Raw genomic sequence first — 26259 nt, 5'->3', positions numbered from 1 at the left:
AGAGAGAGGGTAGAGATAGAGAGAGAGGGTAGAGATAGAGGGTAGAGATAGAGAGAAAGAGAGAGGGTAGAGAGAAAGAGAGAGGGTAGAGAGAAAGAGTGAGGGTAGAGAGAAAGAGTGAGGGTAGAGAGAGAGAGGGTAGAGAGAGAGAGAGGGTAGAGGGAGAGTGTAGAGAGAGAGTAGAGAGAGAGTAGAGAGAGAAAGTGAGGGTAGAGAGTGAGGGTAGAGATAGAGAGTGAGGGTAGAGAGAGAGGGTAGAGAGAAGAGAGGGTAGAGAGAAAGAGAGGGTAGAGAGAAAGAGAGACGGTAGAGAGAAAGAGAGAGGGTAGAGAGAGAGAGTGAGGGTAGAGAGAGAGAGTGAGGGTAGAGAGAGAGTGAGGGTAGAGGGAGAGAGGGTAGAGGGAGAGAGGGTAGAGAGAGAGGGTAGAGAGAGAGGGTAGAGAGAGAGGGTAGAGGGAGAGAGGGTAGAGAGAGAGGGTAGAGAGATAGGGTAGAGAGAGACAGTGGGGGTAGAGAGAGAGAGAGAGAGAGAGAGACGGTAGAGAAAGAGGGGGGGTAGAGAGAGAGTGAGGGTAGAGATCTGGCAGAGAGAGAGAGAGAGGGGATAGAGAAAGAGAGAGAGAGAGGGTAGAGAGAGAGAGAGTGAAGGTAGAGAGAGAGAGAATATATAGAGAGAGTGAGGGTAGAGAGAGAGAGATGGCAGAGAGAGAGAGAGGGTAGAGAAAGAGAGAGGGTAGAGAAAGGGTTAGAGAGAGGGTAGAGAGGTAGAAAGAGAGAGTGGAGAAAGAGTGAGGGTAGAGAAAGAGAGTGAGGGTAGAGAGATGGCAGAGTGAGAGAGTGGGGAAAGAGTGAGGGTAAGAGAGAGCGAGTGAGAGTAGAAAGAGAGAGAGAGGGTAGAGAGAGAGAGCGAGTGAGAGTAGAAAGAGAGAGAGAGTGAGGGTAGAGAGAGAGGTTAGAGAAAGAGAGAGGGTAAAGAGAAAGAGAGAGGGGATAGAGAAAGAGAGAGAGAGAGTAGAGAGAGAGAGTGAGGGTAGAGAGTGAGGGTAGAGATAGAGAGTGAGGGTAGAGAGAGAGGGTAGAGAGAAAGGAGAGGGTAAGAGAAGAGAGGGTAGAGAGAAAGAGAGACGGTAGAGAGAAAGAGAGAGGGTAGTGAGAGAGAGTGAGGGTAGAGAGAGAGAGTGAGGGTAGAGAGAGAGTGAGGGTAGAGGGAGAGAGGGTAGAGGGAGAGAGGGTAGAGAGAGGGGATGAGGAGAGGGTAGAGAGAGAGGGTAGAGGGAGAGAGGTAGAGAGAGAGGGTAGAGAGAGAGGGTAGAGAGAGACAGTGGGGGTAGAGAGAGAGAGAGAGAGAGACGGTAGAGAAAGTGGGGGGGTAGAGAGAGAGTGAGGGTAGAGATCTGGCAGAGAGAGAGAGAGAGAGGGGATAGAGAAAGAGAGAGAGAGAGGGTAGAGAGAGAGAGAGTGAAGGTAGAGAGAGAGAGAATATATAGAGAGAGTGAGGGTAGAGAGAGAGAGATGGCAGAGAGAGAGAGAGGGTAGAGAAAGAGAGAGGGTAGAGAGAAAGGGTAGAGAGAGGGTAGAGAGGGTAGAAAGAGAGAGTGGAGAAAGAGTGAGGGTAGAGAAAGAGAGTGAGGGTAGAGAGATGGCAGAGTGAGAGAGTGGGGAAAGAGTGAGGGTAGAGAGAGAAGCGAGTGAGAGTAGAAAGAGAGAGAGAGGTAGAGAGAGAGAGCGAGTGAGAGTAGAAAGAGAGAGAGAGTGAGGGTAGAGAGAGAGGTTAGAGAAGAGAGAGGGTAGAAAGAGAAAGAGAGAGGGGATAGAGAAAGAGAGAGAGAGAGTAGAGAGATGGGATAGAGAAAGAGAGAGAGGGTAGAGATAGAGAGAGAGGGTAGAGATAGAGAGAGGGTAGAGATAGAGAGAGAGGGTAGAGATAGAGAGAGAGGGTAGAGATAGAGAGAGAGGGTAGAGATAGAGAGAGAGGGTAGAGATAGAGAGAGAGTAGAGATAGAGAGAGGGTAGAGAGAGAGAGAGGGTAGAGAGAAAGAGAGAGGGTAGCAGAAAGAGAGAGGGTAGCAAGAGAGAGAGAGGGTAGCAAGAGAGAGAGAGGGTAGCAAGAGAGAGAGTGGGGTAGAGAGAGAGAGTGAGGGAGAGAGAGAGAGTGAGGGTAGAGAGTGAAGGTAGAGAGAGAGAGTGAGGGTAGAGAGAGAGTAGAGAGAGAGAGTGAGGGTAGAGAGTGAGGGTAGAGAGTGAGGGTAGAGAGAGAGTAGAGAGAGAGTAGAGAGAGAGAGTGAGGGTAGAAAGAGAGTAGAGAGAGAGAGTGAGGGTAGAGAGTGAGGGTTAGAGAGAGAGAGGGTAGAGATAGAGAGTGAGGTTAGAGAGTGAGGGTAGAGATAGAGAGAGGGGTAGAGAGAGAGAGTGAGGGTAGAGAGAGAGAGTGAGGGTAGAGAGGAGAGAGTAGAGAGAGAGTGAGGGTAGAGATAGAGAGAGAGAGGTAGAGAGAGAGAGTGAGGGTAGAGAGAGAGAGTGAGGGTAGAGAGAGGGAGTAGAGAGAGAGAGTGAGGGTAGAGAGAGTAGAGAGAGAGTGAGGGTAGAGAGAGAGTAGAGAGAGAGAGTGAGGGTAGAGAGAGAGTAGAGAGAGGGAGAGGGTAGACAGAGAGAGAGTGAGGGTAGAGAGAGAGGGTAGAGAAAGAGAGAGGGTAGAGAGAGTTTGCAGAGAGAGAGTGAGGGAGAGAGAGAGAGGGTAGAGAAAGAGAGAGAGAGAGTTCCGGAGTTCCAAATTGATCAGCTGCTGAAAAATGAGCTCCTGTATATATTGAGATTTAAATGTTTTTTTAGAGTGAAGTACATCGAAAAAATCAAAAGAAAACTGCAAGACTCAATAGAAGACAAAACAAACAACAAACCAAAAAGACAGGCTTTTGAAAAAGTAACTATTTTTCATAAAATTGTACTGTTATCTTAGCTAGCTGAATTGCTAGCTGAATTGTTTACTTGTTGCTAAGCAGTTGCTAGGGACTCTCCTGGAAGAAGCTAGCTAGCTTACAAAGAATAACAACAACAAAAAAGATCTAGTTAACAGAAGGAAGAAAGGAAGGCAAAATAAGGACAGAAGAAAAAAGGAAAAGAAAACAGGACAACAAAGTGAAACAGTCCTCTGAAGAAACAAGAGACCATAATACAAGAAACGCACTTCTATTGCAACATTGTAGCCAACATCACCAGCGTTGCTATGGAAATTGTTTACCCACCAGACATCCAAACAGAGAAAGCTGAGAAAAGTTTCAAAGGTTTGTTGATGGGACAGAACCATGAATGCCTGTTTGCAGATCTTACCAGTTACAAAACAAGAGCAAATTTAATCTTTAATACCAATCGAGGGAACATATGGAAAAAGGTTATTTGCAACCATTTCCCTTTCTCAAAAAAGAGGGGCATCAGCCAAGGATGTCAGATCAGCATTTTTGAAGAAGATGACCAGAGCAACACATATCAAACAGTAAACTTATATAATAATGGAACTGTATTGATACAAGGCAATGATTCAAGCCTCCAGGCTTTTGAGAATAGGTTTGCTACCCTAAAAGCAGACGCTGACATCATCTCAGAAAATGAGGAAAAAGTCAAGGAGGGAGATGGAGAAAAGCAGAACCCAATAGTCTCTGTGACCCAGCAGGAAGCCCTCAATGTCCCTTTACCTACCTCACCTGCAGCAGACAGAGTCAAGGACATGTCAATTTCAATAAGAACACCTGCTATGCAACGTTTCCACAACACCCTCTCTCTAGTCGAAGCAGAGGTCATAGAACTCAGAGAGAACAAGCTTCAAGAGGAGGACACTGTCCAGAAACTCAAAGAAGAGATGAAACAGTTCAGGGAGGAGAGCAGAACATCTATAGCTAAATTAGAAAGCAGAATGGACAAGCTGAGTCAGACAAATGATGACCTCAGAGACCATCTGAGCACAACAAGAAAGGAGCTTGAACAAAAAGAGAGGTACATTGACACCCTCAACCGGCAGAGAGTCATTGTGTCCTCTGCATCTAGAGAACATGTCCACCAGCTTGGTACAACACAAGCAGAACCTGAGACCAGCATGGCCTCCACTACACAGCCGGATGACACTGCACCAGCCTACCAGTCTGCTCCAGCCCAGGTCAACCTACCAGCCTCTCAGTCTGCTCCAGCCCAGGTCAACCTACCAGCCTCCCAGTCTGCTCCAGCCCAGGTCAGAATACCAGCCTCCCAGTCTGCTCCAGCCCAGGTTAACCTACCAGCCTCCCAGTCTGCTCCAGCCCAGGTCAGAATACCAGCCTCCCAGTCTGCTCCACCCAGACAATCACCCACAACTGCAATCCTAATTGATTCAAATGGGAAGTTCTTAGTCCAGGAAAGATTATTCCCTAGACACCAGGTGTATAAGTTCTGGTGTCCTACAACTGAGAGTGCAATGCAGCTACTCAGTCAGACCAGGATAGACACCCCTGACAACATCATCATCCACACTGGCACAAACGACCTTCATGCCAAAGGTGAGTAGAGAGAGAGAGGGGGTAGAGAGCGAGAGAGTGAGGGTAGAGAGAGAGAGTGAGAGTAGAGAGAGAGTAAGGGAATACCCCCCTGAATTGGACAAAAATGAATGTCAACTTATTGGCATTGGACAAACCATCTACACAATGTCCAATACCACCCAATTTGGCATTGATTCATGCAAAGTATATTGCAAATGCCATATGGCAATTGCCAGTTGTAACACTTCAAAAAATCCAACAGGGGGCGAGTGCGCTCCACCGGGGTTTTTCATATTGGAAATGCAACCCAAGTCAACATCCAAAAGCAAAATTTTGAAAAAATGATTTTTTTTGTCAAAAACTTATCACCCCTTAAAAAAGTGCTTTCTGGACCGTTTTTCGAAATTCTTTCGATTTTTTTGTCAATTACACATGTGTAAGAACTGTATGAATATACTTTTGTCCAATTTTGTTATCATAATTGGTTTTTTTTAATTACATGCGCATAAGGCATATGTTTTCTCCATTTGGAATATGATTTCATAGGAAGTCAAAAGTCAAAAGTCAAAAATGTCAAAATTTTGTAAAAAACTTCACACATCCTTAAAAAAGTGCTTTCTGGACCGTTTTTCAAAATTCTTTCGATTTTTGTGTCAATTACACATGTATAAGAACTTTATCAACATACTTTAGTCATACTTTATTATCATTTTTTTTTTTTTTTTTTACTTGTGCATAAGGCATATGTTGTCTCCATTTGGAATATGATTTCATAGGAAGTCAAAAGTCAAAGTCAAAAGTAATGATTTTCCTCCGTGCAACTGGTGATCTGAAATGTGCAACTGGTAACCCGAAAATTAAAATACTGTTTTAAATACATTACCGGGACTCCTGTCATCCATGCCCGCTATGGGAGTAGCCTACTACTGCCCTCTATCCATGGGGGCCGTCGCAGATTGTGATTTTCCTCGTGCAACTGGTGATCTGAAATGTGCAACTGGTGATCTGAAATGTGCAACTGGTAACCCCCCCCCCAAAAAAATGATTTTTTTTGTTTATGTTTCCTTACTTTTTCAAAGTCACTGTGCATTTGCAATATGTTTTTAATGGGCAGGTACCATCACGAATTTGTCATGCTCAAAATTCAAACTATACTTTGCTCAAACTATACCTTTGTCAACTTGTATTATCATAATTTATTTTTGTTTTACTTGTGCATAAGGCATATGTTTTGTCCATTTGCAATATGATGTCATAGGAAGTCAAAAGTCAAAGTCAAAAGTAACGATTTTTCCTCCGTGCAACTGGTGATCTGGAAATGTGCAACTGGTGATCTGAAATGTGCAACTGGTGATCTGAAATGTGCAACTGGTAACCCCCCCCCCAAAAAAATGATTTTTTTTGTTTATGTTTCCTTACTTTTTCAAAGTCACTGTGCATTTGCAATATGTTTTAATGGGCAGGTACCATCACGAATTTGTCATGCTCAAAATTCAAACTATACTTTGCTCAAACTATACCTTTGTCAACTTGTATTATCATAATTTTTTTTGTTTTACTTGTGCATAAGGCATATGTTTTGTCCATTTGCAATATGATGTCATAGGAAGTCAAAAGTCAAAGTCAAAAGTAATGATTTTCCTCCGTGCAACTGGTGATCTGAAATGTGCAACTGGTGATCTGAAATGTGCAACTGGTGATCTGAAATGTGCAACTGGTAACCCCCCCCCCCAAAAAATGATTTTTTTGTTTATGTTTCCTTACTTTTTCAAAGTCACTGTGCATTTGCAATATGTTTTAATGGGCAGGTACCATCACGAATTTGTCATGCTATAAAAATCCTGCAGGAATGTGAAATTGACTGGCCCGATGAACTCGGGATGGCTTTGCAGTGATTCTGGTTCATCTCAATCGTTCGTTAGGGTTGATTTCAGAATGTGACTTTGGTGATGTTTTTTCACTATAGAATCATATTGCAAATGCACGTGCAACTGGTCACCCAAAAATAAAAAAATGTTGATTTCATTATGTCCATTTGTTTATGTTTCCTTACTTTTTCAAAGTCACTGTGCATTTGCAATATGTTTCAATGGGCAGGTACCATCACGAATTTGTCATGCTATAAAAATCCTGCAGGAATGTGAAATTGACTGGCCCGATGAACTTGGGATGGCTTTGCAGTGATTCTGGTTCATCTCAATCGCTCGTTAGGGTAGATTTCAGAATGTCACTTTTGGTGATGTTACCTCACTGTTTAAACATATTGCAAATGTACAAGAGTCAAGTGGACAAGAGTCCATCAGTCAATTAGATATCATTCTGACACCAAACTGATACAAACTGACACCAAACCCACTTTTTCCAACTCGTTTAGTAGCCAACTATTACATACTTCAGAGCTGGCTCAAAATTCACAATGCCTTCAGTTCAAACCATAAAAAAACCATAAAACACGTAGTTACGTTCTAGCTGCGGGTCCATTTCTTATGTTATGTGTTGGCCTAGCTGAGGCGACCCCGAATCCCAAGTTTCGGCTCGATAGGTAATTTGGTGTCCGAGAAAAACCCTAATTGGTGCTGAAAATCCACTATTTTCCATGACTTGCTACGGGGTCCTTGAATGAGCTATCGGACAGAAACGTTGGGGTCTGTCTATATGGGCCGAGATGTTCGCAATGCACCTAGTCTTGCGACTCTGGGACATTTCTAAATGTCGTCATTTTCGTGATGCAAAAATGAATTGAAAGTATTGCAAATGTACGAGAACCTTCTAGAGCCATGCACCATCGACGGGAGGTCTAGAACAGGTTTCTAAAGTTTCGGAACTCTAGGTCTGACGGTTCTTTTTTAGCTCGAACAAAGCTAACTATTGCAGCCACTGTCTGTCTCTATGCACCCCAATACGTCCCTCCTTCCAAGTTGTGTTTTAGTGTGATTTTTTTTCCCTTTGAATTTATTTGGGAAAAATGACTGATTTACAGTTCATGGGGGTTGCCTAATCACACATATGAAGTTTTGGAAAGATCAGACTTTTTTAACCCCTCGAAACAGCCCCTGAGACACCAATTATGGCACATCCGGTTGGCACAGGAAGCTATAAATCAACACATATCCTCATTGGGGTATGCTGTTACAGAATCCTGAGTTAAGTCCTTACGTTAAGAACTGACTGATTTACACAGGGTTGAATGCACTATGTCTATCAAACTGCAGGCAGGGTATGGGTAAACACTTTTAGGGTGATTTTAACCACTTCCGGTTGGTCCAGGAAGCTTAGAATCAACACAGGTAGACCTCATAGTGGCCTGATGGACTGGTACCGAAGACAGGTTAATACGGCATTCATAACCCATATAGACTTCAGGTTGAAATTAGGGGTGCAGGCAATGTATTCCTATGGGAAGAGAAGTCAATGCAAACTGTTTGATGTAAACACCTTCTTTAAACTATTAAGGGTTAATGCCACACGGTCAAGGTTAGGCTTGCACGGATCGGGAGGACCTCAGGAACATTCCTGTGGTGGAATTTTTCTTCTCACCCTAACGGTTCTCTCACTGTCACCCAAAATCAAATGACATTGTGGGGCAGGCTTCATTTTGGGCCTACTATTCTAATGGTCGCTGCGCCTAGACCGAGCGAGCTACGGTCAAGCGGGATATCTCGTTGAACTCGGCACGGCCTAGGGATTATGGTAATGCCATTGCCTGCTCTCTGTGTCTTTAAGCACCACGCTTTGTCACTCCATCCTTGCTGTGTGTGTGTGTGTGTGTGTGTCACGAACCGGCTCAAAGCCCGTAACAAAGGGAGACAACGTGGAGATAAGGAGTAACAAAATATATTTATTAACTAAAGCAACTAAGGAAAATATACAATGATGTGTGTAATCAGTAGCGTAAGTGAGTGTTTTGCATGCATGAATGTGATAATGCAGGGTGTTGAAAGGTGCCAAAGCAAACAAACAAAAAGTCAACAAGAACCACAACACAATCTACAAATGTCTGCATGGAGAGAGTCTCCTCCATGAATGGGGAAGGGGTGTATTTATCCTGGGAAACACCTGGGCCCAGGTGTTTCCCATGTAGCTGACGACCCTCTCAACTCCGCCCACCGGCATCCTAATAAGGAAGGAAACAAGAACAAAGACAAAATACGGCAGACAGAGTGGGAGGGTCGTCACATTCCCCCCCATAAAACCGGGGACCAACAAGGACCCCGGAACAACCTACAAGCCCCTGCAGTCCCAAATTGGTGAGGGGTTATGTGTTCACACTTACAATTTGCCCCAGCCAACCTCCTCCCCAAACCTCAGCAACCTTCGCACAGGAAGCAACATTTAAGAGGAACGAAGAAAACAAGACCAGGAGGGAGCAGACAGGACAGAGAGAACATGACAATAGGAAGCAATGGTCAGTCCCGTAAACATTTAGGAGCAGGGTGCACGAGAGAGCGCATCAGCAATCACGTTTTCAGATCCCCTGATGTGCCGCACATCGAGATGGAATGATTGTAAAAATAAACACCATCGCATTATCCTCTGGTTTGGACACATCATGGACCTCAAAAAAGTGAGGGTGACAACGGTGTGAGAGCTTTTCTTTGACATCTGTCGGGAGAAATGACTGACTTACAGTTTATGGGGGTTGCCTAATTTTTGAAAAGATCTGACCTTTTTAACCCTTGGAAACAGCCACTATGACACCATTTAAGGCACTTCTGGTTGGCACAGGAAGCTATAAATAAACTCATATCCTGATTGGGGTACGCCTTTACATAATCCCGAGTTTTAAGTCTTTACGTTAAGAACTGAGTTATTGTGTTATTTCAGAAAATCATAGAAAATCACAGAAATGTCGCAGAGCTACGCAGCACACTTTAAAAATATTTGTATGAACACCCTGCAACTGGATCTGTAACCGTTGAAGAAAAAAACGCCTATTTGTGAACATCACCAATTTGTCATTGTTCCGTTTCTCTTAAATGACGATAGATAAATGGCTAGTTCTTTTTTTATTGACACCGGAGGCTCCTTGACTTTGACCTGAAGTGGAAAAATAATTTCTCTATTTCCATTTTGGACCTTTAATCCCAGAAAAATGGCCATAACTCAAAAACCTTTGAGGCCTAGACGCCATCCCGTTCGGGGCCAACTGCCCATTATGCCAAACCTACGCTCACCAAGTTTCGGCTTCAAAATATTTTCAGTTTTCGAGATAAGGCCCCGTCGTGATTCGTGATGTTTTGCCAAATTGCCATATGATTCCTTATGCCCTCTTGTGGGAATTTCCGGGATGGCGGAAAAATGGTCCAAAACTTGTTTATTTTATAAAACGGAAACCGAATGTCTGACAAAGTTCATTCGATGACTTCCCGGTAGGTCCGGCCCTACCGCACGGCCCGACGCCGACCGCGAATTTTACAAACGTTTTCGGACGTCTAGTAAGGGACCGTACATTTGCAATATGGAGGTACATTGACACCCTTTCTCACTAATCATACACGAAATGCCGAAATGTTCCCTTATGTATGTGAGGGTAGAGAGAGATAGAGGTTAGAGAAAGAGAAAGGGTAGAGAGAGGGTAGAGAGAGAGATGGCAGAGAGAGAGATAGTGAAGGTAGAGCGAGAGAGAGTATATAGAGAGAGTGAGGGTAGAGAGAGAGAGGGTAGAGAGAGAGTGAGGGTAGAGAGAGGGTAGAGAGAGAGTGAGGGTAGAGAGAGGGTAGAGAGAGGGATGGCAGAGAGAGAGGGGGTAGAGAAAGAGAGAGAGTGAGAGTAGAAAGAGAGAGAGAGAGAGAGAGAGTAGAAAGAGAGAGAGAGTGAGGGTAGAGAGAGAGAGAGTAGATAAAGAGAGAGGGAAGAGAGAGTGAGGGTAGAGAGAGAGAGAGTGAGGGTAGAGAGAGATGGCACAGAGAGAGTGAGGGTAGAGAGAGAGAGTGAGGGTAGAGAGGGGGTAGAGAGAGAGATGGGAGAGAGAGAGAGTGAAGTTAGAGAGAGAGGGTAGAGAGAGTGAGGGTAGAGAGAGTGAGGGTAGAGAGAGAGAGGGTAGAGAGAGAGAGGGTAGAGAGAGAGAGGGTAGAGAGATAGAGGGTAGAGAGAGAGAGGGTAGAGAGTGAGGGTAGAGAGAGAGAGGGTAGAGAGAGAGAGGGTATATAGAGTAAGGGTAGAGAGAGAGAGGGTAAAGAGGAGGTAAAGAGAGAGGGTGAAGTGAGAGAGAGAGGGTAGAGAAAGAGAGTGAGGGTAGAGAGAGAGAGATGGTAGAGAAAGAGAGTGAGGGAAGAAAGAGAGGGTAGAGTGAGAGAGAGAGGGTAGAGAAAGAGAGTGAGGGTAGATAGAGAGAGAGTGAGGGTAGAGAGGGAGAGAGAGAGAGAGGGTAGAGATAGAGAGAGGGTAGAGACAGAGAGTGAGGGTAGAGATAGAGAGAAGGTAGAGAGAGAGAGAGTGAGGGTAGAGAGGGAGAGAGAGAGACAGAGTGGGTAGAGAAAGAGAGAGGCTAGAGGGAGAGAGAGAGAGAAGATAGCGAGAGAGAATAGAGGGAGAGTTTATAGAGAGAGAGAGAGTTTAAAGAGAGAATAAAGAGACAGTTTAGAGAGAGAGAATAGAGAGACAGTTTAGAGAGAGAATACAGAGAGAGAATAGAGAGAGAGAATAGAGAGAGAGAGGGGGGGGGGGTAGAGAGAGAGAATAGAGACAGAGAAAGTTTAGAGAGAGGGAGAGAGAGAGAGAGAGAGAGGGGGGGAGAGAGAGAGCGAGATAGAGAGGGTAGAGAGAGTGAGAGAGTGTAGAGAGAGTAAAAGAGAGATAAAGAGAAAGAGAAATAGAGAGAGAGAGAGATGGTAGAGAGAGAGTGTAGAGCGAGAAAGAGAGTGCAGAGAGAGAGAGGGTAGGGAGAGAGAGAGAGAGGGTAGAGAGAGTGAGGGTATAGAGAGAGGGTATATAGAGAGAGGGTAGAGAAAGAGGGTAGAGAGAGAGAGAGGAGGTAGAGAGAGGGTAGAGTGAGAGAGAGAGAGAGAGAGAGAGAGGAGGTAGAGAGAGGGTAGAGTGAGAGAGAGAGAGAGAGAGAGAGAGAGGAGGTAGAGAGAGTGTAGAGAGAGCGAGAGAGACGGTAGAGAAAGAGAGAGAGAGAGAGGGTAGAGAAAGAAGTGAGGGTAGATAGAGAGAAAGGAGATATAGAGAGGATAGAGTGAGAGAGAGAGAGAGAGTGGGTGGAGAAAGAGATTGCAGGTAGATAGAGAGAGAGGAGGTAGAGAGAATGGTAGAGTGAGAGAGAGAGGAGTGAGAAAGAGAGGGGGTAGAGAGAGAGAGGGTAGAGAAAGAGATTGCAGGTAGATAGAGAGAGGAAGTAGAGTGAGAGAGAGAGAGAGAGAGAGAGAGAGAGAGAGAGAGGAGAGAGAGGGTAGAGAGAGAGTGAGGGTAGAAAGAGAGGGTAGAGTGAGAGAGAGGGTAGAGAAAGAGAGTGAGGGTAGATAGAGAGAAGGTAGAGAGAGAGAGTGAGGGTAGAGAGGGAGAGTGAGAGAGAGAGAGAGAGAGAGGGTAGAGAAAGAGAGAGGGTAGAGAGAAAGTGAGGGTAGATAGAGAGAGGGTAGAGACAGAGAGTGAGGGTAGAGATAGAGAGAAGGTAGAGAGAGAGAGAGACAGAGTGGGTAGAGAAAGAGAGAGGCTAGAGGGAGAGAGAGAGAGGGGGGTAGAGAGATCGAGAGAGTGGGTATAGAGAGAGGGTAGAGAGAGAAAGGGGGGGTAGAGAGATCGAGAGAGTGGGTAGAGAGAGAGGGTAGAGAGAGAGAGAGTGAGAGAGGGTAGAGAGAGTGAGAGAGTGTAGAGAGAGTAAAAGAGAGAGAGAGAGTGAGAGAGAGAGAGAGAGAGAGAAAGCGAGAGAGAGCGAGAGAGAGAGAGAGAGAGAGAGAGAAGGTAGCGAGAGAGAATAGAGGGAGACTTTATAGAGAGAATTTAGAGAGAGAGTTTAGAGAGAGAGAATAGAGAGACAGTTTAGAGAGAGAATACAGAGAGAGAATAGAGAGAGAGAGAGGGGGGGTAGAGAGAGAGAATAGAGACAGAAAGTTTAGAGAGAGGGAGAGAGAGAGAGAGAGAGAGAGAGAGAGAGAGAGGGGGGGGGGGAGAGCGAGAGAGGGTAGAGAGAGTGAGAGAGAGTGTAGAGAGAGTAAAAGAGAGAGAAAGAGAAAGAGAAAGAGAGAGAGAGAGAAGGTAGCGAGAGAGAATAGAGGGAGAGTTTATAGAGAGAATTTAGAGAGAGAGTTTAAAGAGAGAGAATAAAGAGACAGTTTAGAGAGAGAGAATAGAGAGACAGTTTAGAGAGAGAATACAGAGAGAGAATAGAGAGAGAGAATAGAGAGAGAGAGGGGGGGGGTAGAGAGAGAGAATAGAGACAGAGAAAGTTTAGAGAGAGGGAGAGAGAGAGAGAGAGAGAGGGTAGAGCGAGAGTGTAGAGAGTGAGTGTAGAGAGAGAGAGTGTAGAGAGAGAGGGTGGAGAAGAAGATTGCAAGTAGATAGAGAGAGAGGAGGTAGAGAGAGAGGGTAGAGAGAGAGAGAGTGACAGAGGGTAGAGAGAGTGAGAGAGTGTAGAGAGAGAGTAAAAGAGAGAGAGAGAGAGAGAGAGAGAGAGAGAAGGTAGCGAGAGAGAATAGAGGGAGAGTTTATAGAGAGAATTTAGAGAGAGAGTTTAAAGAGAGAGAATAAAGAGACAGTTTAGAGAGAGAGAATAGAGAGACAGTTTAGAGAGAGAATACAGAGAGAGAATAGAGAGAGAGAATAGAGAGAGAGAGAGGGGGGGTAGAGAGAGAGAATAGAGACAGAGAAAGTTTAGAGAGAGGGAGAGAGAGAGAGAGAGAGAGGGGGGGGGGAGAGAGAGAGCGAGAGAGGGTAGAGAGAGTGAGAGAGAGTGTAGAGAGAGTAAAAGAGAGAGAAAGAGAAAGAGAAAGAGAGAGAGAGAGAGAGATGGTAGAGAGAGAGGGTAGAGCGAGAGTGTAGAGCGAGAGTGTAGAGAGAGAGAGAGAGAGAGTTGCTAGGGACTCTCCTGGAAGAAGCTAGCTAGCTTACAAAGAATAACAAAAAAAAAGATCTAGTTAACAGAAGGAAGAAAGGAAGGCAAAATAAGGACAGAAGAAAAAAGGGAAAGAAAACAGGACAACAAAGTGAAACAGTCCTCTGAAGAAACAAGAGAGCATTATACAAGAAACAGCACTTCTATTGCAACATTGTAGCCAACATCACCAGCGTTGCTATGGAAATTGTTTACCCACCAGACATCCAAACAGAGAAAGCTAAGAAAAGTTTCAAAGGTTTGAAAGAGAGAGAGAGGGAGAGAGAGAGAGGAGGTAGAGAGAGGGTAGAGTGAGAGAGAGAGAGAGAGAGAGAGAGAGAGAGAGAGAGAGGAGGTAGAGAGAGTGTAGAGAGAGCGAGAGAGACGGTAGAGATAGAGAGAGAGAGAGAGGGTAGAGAAAGAAGTGAGGGTAGATAGAGAGAAAGGAGATATAGAGAGGGTAGAGTGAGAGAGAGAGAGAGGGTGGAGAAAGAGATTGCAGGTAGATAGAGAGAGAGGAGGTAGAGAGAGAGGGTAGAGTGAGAGAGAGAGGAGTGAGAAAGAGAGGGGGTAGAGAGAGAGAGGGTAGAGAAAGAGATTGCAGGTAGATAGAGAGAGGAGGTAGAGAGAGAGGGTAGAGTGAGAGAGAGAGAGAGAGGAGAGAGAGGGTAGAGAGAGAGTGAGGGTAGAAAGAGAGAAGGTAGAGAGAGAGAGTGAGGGTAGAGAGGGAGAGAGAGAGAGAGAAAGGGTAGAGAAAGAGAGAGGCTAGAGAGAGATTGAGGGTAGAGAGAAAGTGAGGGTAGATAGAGAGAGGGTAGAGACAGAGAGTGAGGGTAGAGATAGAGAGAAGGTAGAGAGAGAGAGTGAGGGTAGAGAGGGAGAGAGAGACAGAGTGGGTAGAGAAAGAGAGGCTAGAGGGAGAGAGAGAGAGGGGGGTAGAGAGATCGAGAGAGTGGGTATAGAGAGAGGGTAGAGAGAGAGAAAGGGGGGGTAGAGAGATCGAGAGAGTGGGTAGAGAGAGAGGGTAGAGAGAGAGAGAGTGAGAGAGGGTAGAGAGAGTGAGAGAGTGTAGAGAGAGTAAAAGAGAGAGAGTGAGAGAGAGAAAGAGAGAGAGAGAGAGAGAGAGAGAGAAGGTAGCGAGAGAGAATAGAGGGAGAGTTTATAGAGAGAATTTAGAGAGAGAGTTTAGAGAGAGAGAATAGAGAGACAGTTTAGAGAGAGAATACAGAGAGAGAATAGAGAGAGAGAATAGAGAGAGAGAGAGGGGGGGTAGAGAGAGAGAATAGAGACAGAGAAAGTTTAGAGAGAGGGAGAGAGAGAGAGAGAGAGGAGAGAGGGGGGGGAGAGAGAGAGCGAGAGAGGGTAGAGAGAGAGAGAGAGAGTGTAGAGAGAGTAAAAGAGAGAGAAAGAGAAAGAGAGAGAGAGAGATGGTAGAGAGAGAGGGTAGAGCGAGATTGTAGAGAGAGAGTGTAGAGATAGAGAGAGAGAGTGTGTAGAGAGAGAGAGAGTGCAGAGAGAGAGAGAGAGTGCAGAGAGAGAGAGGTTAGAGAGAGGGTAGAGAGAGGGTGTAGAGAGAGGGTAAAGGGAGAGAGGGTAGAGAGAGAAAGAGTGTAGAGAGAGGATGGAGAGAGGATAGAGAGAGAGAGGGTGTAGAGAGAGAGAGGGTAGAGAGAGAGGGTAGAGAGAGAAAGAGAGGGTAGAGATAGAGGATAGAGAGAGAGGGTAGAGAGAGAAAGCGAGGGTAGAGAGAGAGGATAGAGAGAGAGGGTAGAGAGAGAAAGAGAGGGTAGAGAGAGAAAGAGAGTGTAGAGAGAGAGGATAGAGAGAGAGGGTAGAGAGAGAAAGAGAGTGTAGAGAGAGAGGATAGAGAGAGAGGGTAGATAGAGGGTGTAGATAGAGGGTAGAGAGAGAGGGAAGAGAGAGAGAGAGACAGAGAGAGGGTAGAGAGTAGCTTGAGAGAGAGTGTGTAGAGAGAGAGAAGGTAGAGCGAGAGAGAGAGTGTAGAGAGAGGATAGAGAGAGAGAGGATAGAGAGAGAGGGTAGAGCGAGAGAGAGCACACAAAAAACTATACATACCTTGGCCTAAACATCAGCGCCACAGGTAACTTCCACAAAGCTGTGAACGATCTGAGAGACAAGGCAAGAAGGGCATTCTATGCCATCAAAAGGAACATAAATTTCAACATACCAATTAGGATTTGTCTAAAAATACTTGTATCAGTCATAGAGCCCATTGCCCTTTATGTATGTGAGGTCTGGGGTCCGCTCACCAACCAAGACTTCACAAAATGGTACAAACACCAAATTGAGACTCTGCACGCAGAATTCTGCAAAAATATCCTCCGTGTACAACGTAGAACACCAAATAATGCATGCAGAGCAGAATTAGGCCGATACCCACTAATTATCAAAATCCAGAAAAGAGCCGTTAAATTCTATAACCACCTAAAAGGAAGCGATTCCCAAACCTTCCACAACAAAGCCATCACCTACAGAGAGATGAACCTGGAGAAGAGTCCCCTAAGCAAGCTGGTCCTGGGACTCTGTTCACAAACACAAACACGCCCCACAGAGCCCCAGGACAGCAGCACAATTAGACCCAACCAAATCATGAGAAAACAAAAAGAGAATTACTTGACACATTGGAAAGAATTAACAAAATAACAGAGCAAACTAGAATGCTATTTGGCCCTACACAGAGAGTACACAGCGGCAGAATACCTGACCACTGTGACTGACCCAAAATTAAGGAAAGCTTTGACTATGTACAGACTCAGTGAGCATAGCCTTGCTATTGAGAAAGGCCGCCGTAGGCAGACATGGCTCTCAAGAGAAGACAGGCTATGTGCACACTGCCCACAAAATGAGGTGGAAACTGAGCTGCACTTCCTAACCTCCTGCCCAATGTATGACCATATTAGAGAAACATATTTCCCTCAGATTACACAGATACACAAAGAATTCGAAAACAAATCACATTTTGAAAAACTCCCATATCTACTGGGTGAAATTCCACAGTGTGCCATCACAGCAGCAAGATTTGTGACCTGTTGCCACGAGAAAAGGGCAACCAGTGAAGAACACACACCATTGTAAATACAACCCATATTTATGCTTATTTATTTTATCTTGTGTCCTTCACCATTTGTACATTGTTAAAACACTGTATTTATAATATGACATTTGTAATGTCTTTATTGTTTTGAAACTTCTGTAAATTTACTGTTAATTTTTATTGTTTATTTCACTTTATATATTCACTTTATATTTTATCTACCTCACTTGCTTTGGCAAAAGATCGGTCACAAGGAAGAAAAGAATGACCAGAGACCATGAACTTCTGCTCAACTTGGGTAAAGTAACCCATAGAGACAAGCATCGACATCAGATTGAGCATCCGCCAGTTGTTATTCTGCCCACAGCATTTGTCACTGAAGATTATCAACTTGCGCACCTCTGGTTTGGTGAGTGGCGTGAATTTTGTCTTCACCCACTTCAATATGCAGCTTGCCACCTCAATGGACCCTCGGTGTGCAATCCCCTCATGCCAAACACACATGAATGCAGAATCATCTTTTCAAAGTTCCAGGATGCAAAGGTTCAAATGTGACAGCAGCTGCTGGTAGTAGACATTGGAGTGGGTCAGATTAGGGGTGTACATCATCCCCTGTAGATCCACAGAAATGACATGGCAGTCAGCATTGGCTTTAGCCCACTCAGTGTCACTTTGAAGCTGTGTGTAGGCCTTTTCAGCTTTTCGATGGTGCAGCTCACTTTCAACTGCAATCTTCCTCTTCTCCTCTTCAGATGTTGCTGCTGACATCTTAGTGAAGAATGCGTCACATTTGCCACAGGTGTCACTCCTGGTTTGGCCGAAATTGAGAATCTGCTGTTTGAAAATCTCCCTATAAACCCTGAATTTTGCAGATGATGTGGTATTCTTCTCTTTGGAGAGTCGGCACATTCGCAACAAATTCAGATCAGGGCTGAGGTATTCTCTGTGTACATCCCCCTTCATCCGAGAGTAGTGGTTCTGGGTTCTTGGGAAAGATAGAATGTGCTCCTTGATGCCCTCTTTCACTGTAGCATGTATCCGATGTGGCCTGTAAGGAGACAACAAGATGTTAAACTTGTATTCTCTCAATGGTCTAGGGACCTGCCTCAGAGTGCAACTGTGTCGCTATAACCGGGGTACAAATCCCGGTCACGCCATTTCCGTTTGTGGCCGGGGGGTCCTGTAGGGCAGCGAGAATTAGGCCAGTGCCGTCCAGTGGGAGGAGGAAGGTAATCGGCACTCAGTCCTCAGTGCTCAGGTTGTAGTTGGACAGCTTAGTTACCATCCTTTTGTTTAAAAGTAATAAACCTTTTTATATTTTTGTTTCAGAATTCGCTATTCATCCATTCGATGAAGATTGTTTAGAGTACTGCTATAGTGAAATAATCCAGGCTGGAATCCATAGCGCATTACCTATTGCTATGCTTCCCTCTTCCATCTTCTAAAGGAGACCTAGCCTCAGTAGCCTGATCTGGATCCTCACCTGCCTCAGCTTGAACTCCTAACTGTTCCTGAACAACCTTACCAAAACAATTACATTTCAATTAGCAGGTTTTTAAAAACTAGCACAGAGAATACAATATGTTTGTAATTGATATTCATATAGACATTAATTAATATTTTCACTTGCCTGAAGACAGCTGTTGGTTAGCTGGAACACAGACATGAAAGTGACCTTGCACACATTCAATCTCTGGCCTGCTTGCTGTACATGGTATTTGAAGGTTTGTTTCCGTCGTTTGTTCTCCTTTGTATCCTCAAGGTTTACGTCTCCGTTTCACCTCATGCTGCAATACAAATTGACAATGATAAATTCAGAATTGAATATACTGTAGCACATTCAGGGTATTGCTCGATCAGGACCTCCATCTTTCACACACTCCCAACCTATACACAGAATGAGTTTGCATTGCACCATTGTGTAACACTGCACTTTTAGAGTTAACGTTAATGTACGTATCATTACTGTCAAAGTTAAACTATGCACGTGTTCAATATAGCTATTATAATAATAGGCGTTTTGTGTTATTTCTAACCTGTTCTAAGCCGGAGAGAATCAACGCTTGTTGTTTCTCGTATGGGACAGTGTAGAAACTGTTGAACAGATGAAGTTTGCGCTCATCAGTCAACTTTCCACAATCCTGTCTGCACGTCGTGGAACACGCTCTTCCCTGCAGGATACAGTGTAACGTTACATATAACTATTTAGCATGTCGAATCATCCGGTGGATGAGACAAAGTAGCTAGCTATATTTCTTCTATAATCTAGCAATAACATTTTGTAACGATGATGTATAAGTTAGTAGCCAACGAACTTTAACTAATATGTTCTCTCTATAGTTACAAATTAGACAACCCAGAACATACGTGTTAGTTACTGTACTCTATAGCTAGCTAGCTTGATTGTTTGATATACGGTTCTTCCACATACCTCTTTTGGACAGCTTTTCCTAGTTTTTCTTGACCCTTACGATTTGTATAGGGTTTTCTTGATCCTTATGATTTGTATAGGGTTTTCCCGCATCCCGTAAGATCTTCCTTTGCCTGTCTTTCCATTCTTTTAGTTTTGTTTTACATTTCTTTCCCACTTTTTGGCGATTTTCATCAGCAACAGAAACGTTGTGCGCTTAAACGGTTATTCCACGAGAGCCTATCTTTAAGTTTGAAATTATTGTTAAAACCTGTTAAGGATATGGCAGACATATGCCCCCTTTGGAGAGATTGGGTACCCCTAGTAAACTGAAAAAAAAATCTGTCAAAAATTGCTAATATATGCATATAAAAATTATTATTGGATAGAAAACACTCTAAAGATTCTAAAACCGTTGGAATTATGTCTGTAAGTATAGCAGAACTCACAGGGCAGGCATTCTTCCAAACTAGTTTTTGTGGTCATGAAAGTTGGAGCAACTTTGACGTCATCGCCCCCACCCTTCCCAACCAGTTATGATTCTGGGGAGACTTTCTATCTCTTCCGCTAGATGTCCTCTTTCAGTAGAGCTTTGAATCGTTCAAATCCCGCGAGAATTGACCCTATGGGAGTGACATTAGTGCGTGCCACGAGAAAATAGGCTGTGCGTAGTGGCGCGAATTGGTCCCAGCCATTCCTTTGTTCCAGCACTCAAGAGAAGGGCAGACGATGGCCGATTGAATTGAAGTTTGTTTTGTGTGTCTAAAACATCATAAAGCTTGCTTCTGCACTTAGTTTGACCTGTTTAGTCGACATATAATATGTAATTTTAGGCTACCCCTGGGGCGGCAGGGTAGCCTAGTGGTTAGAGCGTTGGACTAGTAACCGAAAGGTTGCAAATTCAAACCCCCTGAGCTGACAAGGTACAAATCTGTCGTTCTGCCCTTGAACAGGCAGTTAACCCACTAGGCTGTAATTGAAAATAAGAATTTGTTCTTAACTGACTTGCCTAGTTAAATAAAGGTAAAAAAAAAAAGTTTTGATGCGCAACTTTTCCGGACCAGAGGACGTTTTGGGTGCATTTCAGCTGATGTTATTAGCAGTAGCTAATACAAAGACGCAAGACTTGAAACCAAACGATGTATTGGGTAAGTATGAAGCCTTCCAGAACATTCTGAACTAAGACCATCGAAGGTAAGGGAATATTTATGCTGAAATCTGTGTTTCTGTTGACTCCAACATTACGTAGAAATGTAGCTTGTATCTGAGCGCCGTCTCAGCATATTGAATAGTGTGCGATTTCTGTAACGTTAAAAATAAATCTAACAAAGCGGTTGCATAAAGAAGCAGTGTATCTTTCTAACTATATGTAGAACATGTATATTTAGTCAAAGTTTATGATGTCTATTTACGTTATCTTGCCGCGCTACCTAGATTTCCTGCGGGCATTTTTGAGTAATTTCTGAACGTGAACTCACTGTAAATGGACATTTATGGATATAAATGGCATATTATTGAAAAAAAAAGAATGTACTGTGTAACATGTCCTATTACTGTCATCTGATGAAGACTTTCAAAAAGTTAGTGAACGATTTATTTTTTAATCCTGCGTTTGTTGATTGCATGTTTTGGCTATTCAAATGAGCTGTGTCTGGTGGTGGTTTGACATATATATGTGCTATGTTTTCGCCGTAAAACATTTTAGAAATCTGACTTGCTGGCTAGATGAACAAGGTGTTTATCTTTCATTTGAGCTATTGGACTTGTTAATGTGTGGAGGTTAAATATTTTTAAGAATATTTTTGCGTTCCATGCGCCACCGTTTCAGCTGAACGTGGGAGGGTTGATTCCCAATTGGGAACCAATATCTTAGACAGGTTAATTAGCGTGTGGAAAGCTTGTGAGACCGGTTCACTATAGAAAAAGGGTGTCCAATAATGATTTTTCATGTATAGCTCTTCTTTTTTTAAATTTTAATCATAGGTACACTTCAACTGTGAGAGACGGAATCTAAAACAAAAATCCAGAAAATCACATGGTATGATTTTAAGTAATTAATTTGCATTTTATTGCGTGACATAAGTATTTGATCACCTACCAACCAGTAAGAATTCCGGCTCTCACAGACCTGTTAGTTTTTCTTTAAGAAGCCCGCCTGTTCTCCACTCATTATCTGTATTAACTGCACCTGTTTGAACTTATTACCTGTATAAAAGACACCTGTCCTACATTCAAATCAAACAGACTCCAACCTCTCCACAATGGCCAAGACCAGACAGCTGTGTAAGGATATCAGGGGTAAAATTGTAGACCTGCACAAGGCTGGGATGGGCTACAGGGCAATAGGCAAGCAGCTTGGTGAGAAGGCAACAACTGTTGGCTCAATTATTAGAAAATGGAAGAAGTTCAAGATGACGGTCAATTACCCTCAGTCTGGGGCTCCATGCAAGATCTCACCTCATGGGGCGTCAATGATCATGAGGAATGTGACGGATCAGCCCAGAACTACACGGCAGGACCTGGTCAATGACCTGAAGAGAGCTGGGACCACAGTCTCAAAGAAAACCATTAGTAACACAATATGCCGTCATGGATTAAAATCCTACAGCGCACGCAAGGTCCCCCTGCTCAAGCCAGCGCATGTCCAGGCCCGTCTGAAGTTTGCCAATAACCATCTGGATGATCCAGAGGAGGAATGGGAGAAGATCGTGTGGTCTGATGAGACAAAAATAGAGCTTTTTGGTCTAAACTCCACTCGCTGTGTTTGGGGGAAGAAGAAGAATGAATACAACCCCAAGAACACCATCCCAACCGTGAAGCATGGAGGTGGAAACATCATTCTTTGGGGATGCTTTTCTGCAAAGGGGACAGGACGACTGCACCGTATTGAGGGGAGGATGGATGGGGCCATGTATCGCGAGATCTTGGCCAACAAACTCCTTCCCTCAGTAAGAGCATTGAAGATGGGTCGTGGCTGGGTCTTCCAGCATGACAACGACCCGAAACACACAGCCAGGGCAACTAAGAAGCATCTCAAGGTCCTGGAGTAGCCTAGCCAGTCTCCAGACCTGAACCCAATAGAAAATCTTTGGAGGGAGCTGAAAGTCCATATTGCCCAGCGACAGCCCCGAAACCTGATGGATCTGGAGAAGGTCTGTATGGAGGAGTGAGCCACAATCCCTGCTGCAGTGTGTGCAAACCTGGTCAAGAACTACAGGAAACGTATGATCTCTGTAATTGCAAACAAAGGTTTCTATACCAAATATTAAGTTCTGCTTTTCTGATGTATCAAATACAATAAAATGCAAATTAATTACTTACAAATCATACAATGTGATTTTCTGGATTTTTGTTTTAGATTCCGTCTCTCACAGTTAACGTGTACCTATGATAAAAAATTACAGACCTCTACATGCTTTGTAAGTAGGAAAACCTGCAAAATCAGCAGTGTATCAAATACTTGTTCTCCCCACTGTATATGGTTCTTCGTCTGTAGGATTCAATTATTTGTCCCGTTTTCGAGAAGAGCCTCTCAGAGGGAACGGACGCTCCTCCACTGCTGGTGCTTCTGCTCCATCTGATCCCTCTTCTTCCTGTTGCCCTGGTGCCTGAGCCAGCTGACTGCTGGGGTTATTCTTTGAAGAGTCTCATCAATCGCTCTGGCATCACCGAAGGCTAACTTCTTATACCTGGGGTCAAGTGCAGCGGTTTCTGATAGCACGTGACTATATTCCATTCTGTGGAACTTTCAGTCCATTGATGAACATAGGGTGTCCATCCACTCTGTCACATGTCCTGTGGTTACATTTGCTTCTCTGGCGGCTGGCTGTGATTCGCTGCAGACCCTTACACAGGAGTATCATTATTGAGGCTGAAAAGAGAGAACAGTAGTTCAGGTTCATGTTTTGTCTACTGATACTACATTCTCATCTACATCCTGTCTCAGCCTCCAGTATTTATGCTGCAGTAGTTTATGTGTTGGGGGGCTAGGGCCAGTCTGTTATATCTGGAGTACTTCTCCTGTCTTATCCGGTGTCCTGTGTGAATTTAAGTAGGCTCTCTCTAACTCTCTTTCTTTCCTTCTTTGTCTCTTTCTTTCTTCTCTCTCGGAGAACCTGAGCCCTAGAACCATGCCTCAGGACTACCTGGCCTGGTGACTCCTTGCTGTCCCCAGTCCACCTGGCCGTGCTGCTGCTCCAGTTTCAACTGTTCTGCCTGCGGCTATAGAACCCTGACCAGTTCACCGGACGTGCTACCTGTCCCAGACCTGCTGTTTTCAACTCTCTAGAGACAACAGGAGCAGTAAAGATACTCTGAATGATAGTCTATGAAAAGTAATCTGACATTTACTCCTGCTGACTTGTTGCACACTCGACAACCACTGTGATTACTATTATTTGACCATGCTGGTCATATATGAACATTTGAACATCTTGGCCATGTTCTTTTATAATCTCCACCCGGCACAGCCAGAGGAGGACTGGCCACCCTTTATAGCCTGGTTCCTCTCTAGGTTTCTTCCTAGGTTCTGGAAGTTTTTCCTAGCCACCGTGCTTCTACACCTGCATTGCTTGCTGTTGGGGTTTTAGGCTGGGTTTCTGTACAGCACTTTGAGATATCAGCTGATGTAAGAAAGGCTTTATAAATACATTTGATTTGATGATTTGATGTACTGCTCATCTACATATATAATACTGCATTAAATAATGATGTAGTAATAACTGCTTACTGTACCTCTCCACTGATCTCCACAGTGACCTGCTCAAAGGGTTCCAGGACTCCACACCTCCTCTGCCACCTCCCATTCCTCTTGGGTCAGAGCATCAATAGGTGCATTGACATTGGCCAAGATAGAGATGATGGCATCCTTTGACTCAAGAAACCACTTAAACATATATGTTGAATTCCACCTTGTAGTGCAGTCTTGTTTAAGCCTCAGCTCAGGCATCCCCATCTGGCGTTGTGTATACTTTAGTTTTTCTGCATCTACTGTGCTCCTGTGGAAGTATTCCACAGCTGCTTTCACTTTGTCCACAGTGGGCTTCATCCCCTTCAGAGCATCTCTTACAATCAGGTTGATTGTGTGGGCAAGACATGTATGATGGGTCCATTTAAAAAAAAAATCATGGCTTTGGTTATGTTCGCTGCATTGTTGCTAACACAACAGACCACTTTTCCATCTACTTGCCATTCTTTGGCCACTCTCAACAGTTCCTCTGCCAAGTTCTCTGAGGGGTCTGTCACTGAACTCAAAGCAGTCCAGAAGACATCTAGACATCGAAAAATCTTCAATGAAGTGACATGTAACCGATATGTAAGAAGTGGTTACCCATGATGTCCTGCAGTCAGTGGTAAGGCAAACTGCAGTAGCTTTTTGGACTCTTTCCCGCAATGAAGCCTGTGTGCTCTCGTACAGTTGTGGAATAAGTGATTTTGAAAGGGTTTTCCTGCTTCGAATGGTGTACATTGGCTTTAGACTATTGCTATAATTTCTAAAAACCTCTGTTCTCCACGATCGAAATTGTCTGGAAATCGGTGGCAATCGTTTTAGCCTTGTTTTGCTACAGACAGACGTTTGGCATAAACTAGTCCATAGAAGACTGCGTTGCTGTGGGTCGCGGAGTAGGCCTACTTGACTGAGTGGATACATCTCCACGTGTGGAGGTGCTGGCTCCACCACTATCACTAGCAGGCCCGCCAGTTTCTCGAAGCTCTGCTACAGCTAGCTTCACAGTTGGGGGCACAGTTCGCATCTAGGTTGTGCGTAGAACCGGCTTTTTATGAGATTTTGCTTTGGTAAATTCTACACTGTGCTCTGAAATTGTCTACATTATTAAAATGCTACTGTGCTTCTGACTCATATTCCAGCTGTCATTTTCACAGCTGTCCTTCCTCTCTCTCCTTGGCTGCTAAGTGTGTGACTGTGTGATTTGGCTCGAACCTCCCTCATGCATCTTTGGTTCATTGGTTGACACTGCGTGTCTGATTGACAGGAACAACAGGTGAGGCTGTTAGTCTGACCAGACAGTCAGAAGGAATGTGTTCGCTTGAGCATTCAGGCCTATATTGTTTTTGTTTTTTTCCGTTCTTTGAATTAGATCATTCTATTCATTTAAATCTTTTCTTAATTTTTTTTTTTTAAATAGATACAGCTCTTCTGATATGTGAGCCGGCTTCTAACGTTCACCTACGAGAGCCGGCTCTTAGAGCTCTTAGAGCCATTTGATTAATTGTTCAGCAGTCTTATGGCTTGGGGGCAGAAGCTGTTGAGGAGCCTTTTGGTCCTAGACTTGGTGCTCTGGTACTGCATGCCGTGCGGTAGCAGAGAAAAAAGTATATAACTTGGGTGACTGGAATCTCTGACAATTTTATGGGCTTTCCTCTGACACCGCCTATTATATAGGTCCTGGATGGCAGGAAGCTTGGCCCCAGTGATGTACTGGGCTGTACACACAACCCTATGTAGCGCCTCACGGTGCAGCTGTAGAACTTTATGAGGATCTGGGAACCTATGCTAAATCTTTTCCGTCTCCTGAGGGGGAAAAGGTTGTCGTACCCTCTTCACAACCGTCTTGGTGTGTTTGGACCATGATAGTTTGTTGGTGATGTGGACACCAAGGAACTTGAAATTCTTGACCCGCTCCACTACAGCCCCGTCGATGTTAATGGGGGCTGTTCGGCCCGCCTTATCCTGTAGTCAACGATCAGCTCCATTGTCTTGCTCACATTGAGGGAGAGGTTATTACCCTGGCACCACACTGCCACTTTTCTGACCTCCTCCATATAGGCGATCTCATCATTGTTGGTGATAAGGGCGACCACTGTTGTGTCGTCAGCAAACTTAATGATGGTGTTGGAGTCGTGTTTGGCCATGCAGTTGTGGTTGAACAGGGAGTACAGGAGGGGATTAAGTACACACCCCTGAGGGGCCCCCGTGTTGAGGATCAGTGTGGCAGATGTGTTGTTGCCTACCCTTACCACCTGGGGGCAGCCCGCCAGGAAGTCCAGCATCCAGTTGCAGAGGGGGGTGTTTAGTCCCAGTGTCCTTAACTTAGTGATTAGCTTCGTGGGCACTATGTGAGAATTCTGTCAATGAACAGCATTCTCACATGTGTTCATTTTGTCCAATTGGGAAAGGGCAGTGTGGAGATGTGAGCGATGACCAGCCTTTCAAAGCACTTCAAGGCTACCGACGTGAGTGCCATGGGGCACTTGAAACATGTAGGTATTACAGACTCGGTCAGGGAGAGGTTGAAAATGT

The 26259-nt window shown here is 44.4% G+C and overlaps 1 pseudogene; it reads right to left on the bottom strand.

Moving 5' to 3' along the window:
* Window positions 1-16795: 16795 nt before the first annotated feature.
* LOC149979233 (uncharacterized) lies at window positions 16796-17653 on the bottom strand (annotated as a pseudogene).
* Window positions 17654-26259: the final 8606 nt, after the last annotated feature.

The sequence above is a fragment of the Oncorhynchus mykiss genome, chromosome 12, assembly GCF_057628025.1.
Source record: "Oncorhynchus mykiss isolate SJ-2025 chromosome 12, ASM5762802v1, whole genome shotgun sequence".
Taxonomy (NCBI): Eukaryota; Metazoa; Chordata; class Actinopteri; order Salmoniformes; family Salmonidae; genus Oncorhynchus; species Oncorhynchus mykiss.
Note: the sequence above shows the minus strand (reverse complement) of the source record. Positions and strands in the feature narration are given on the sequence as shown.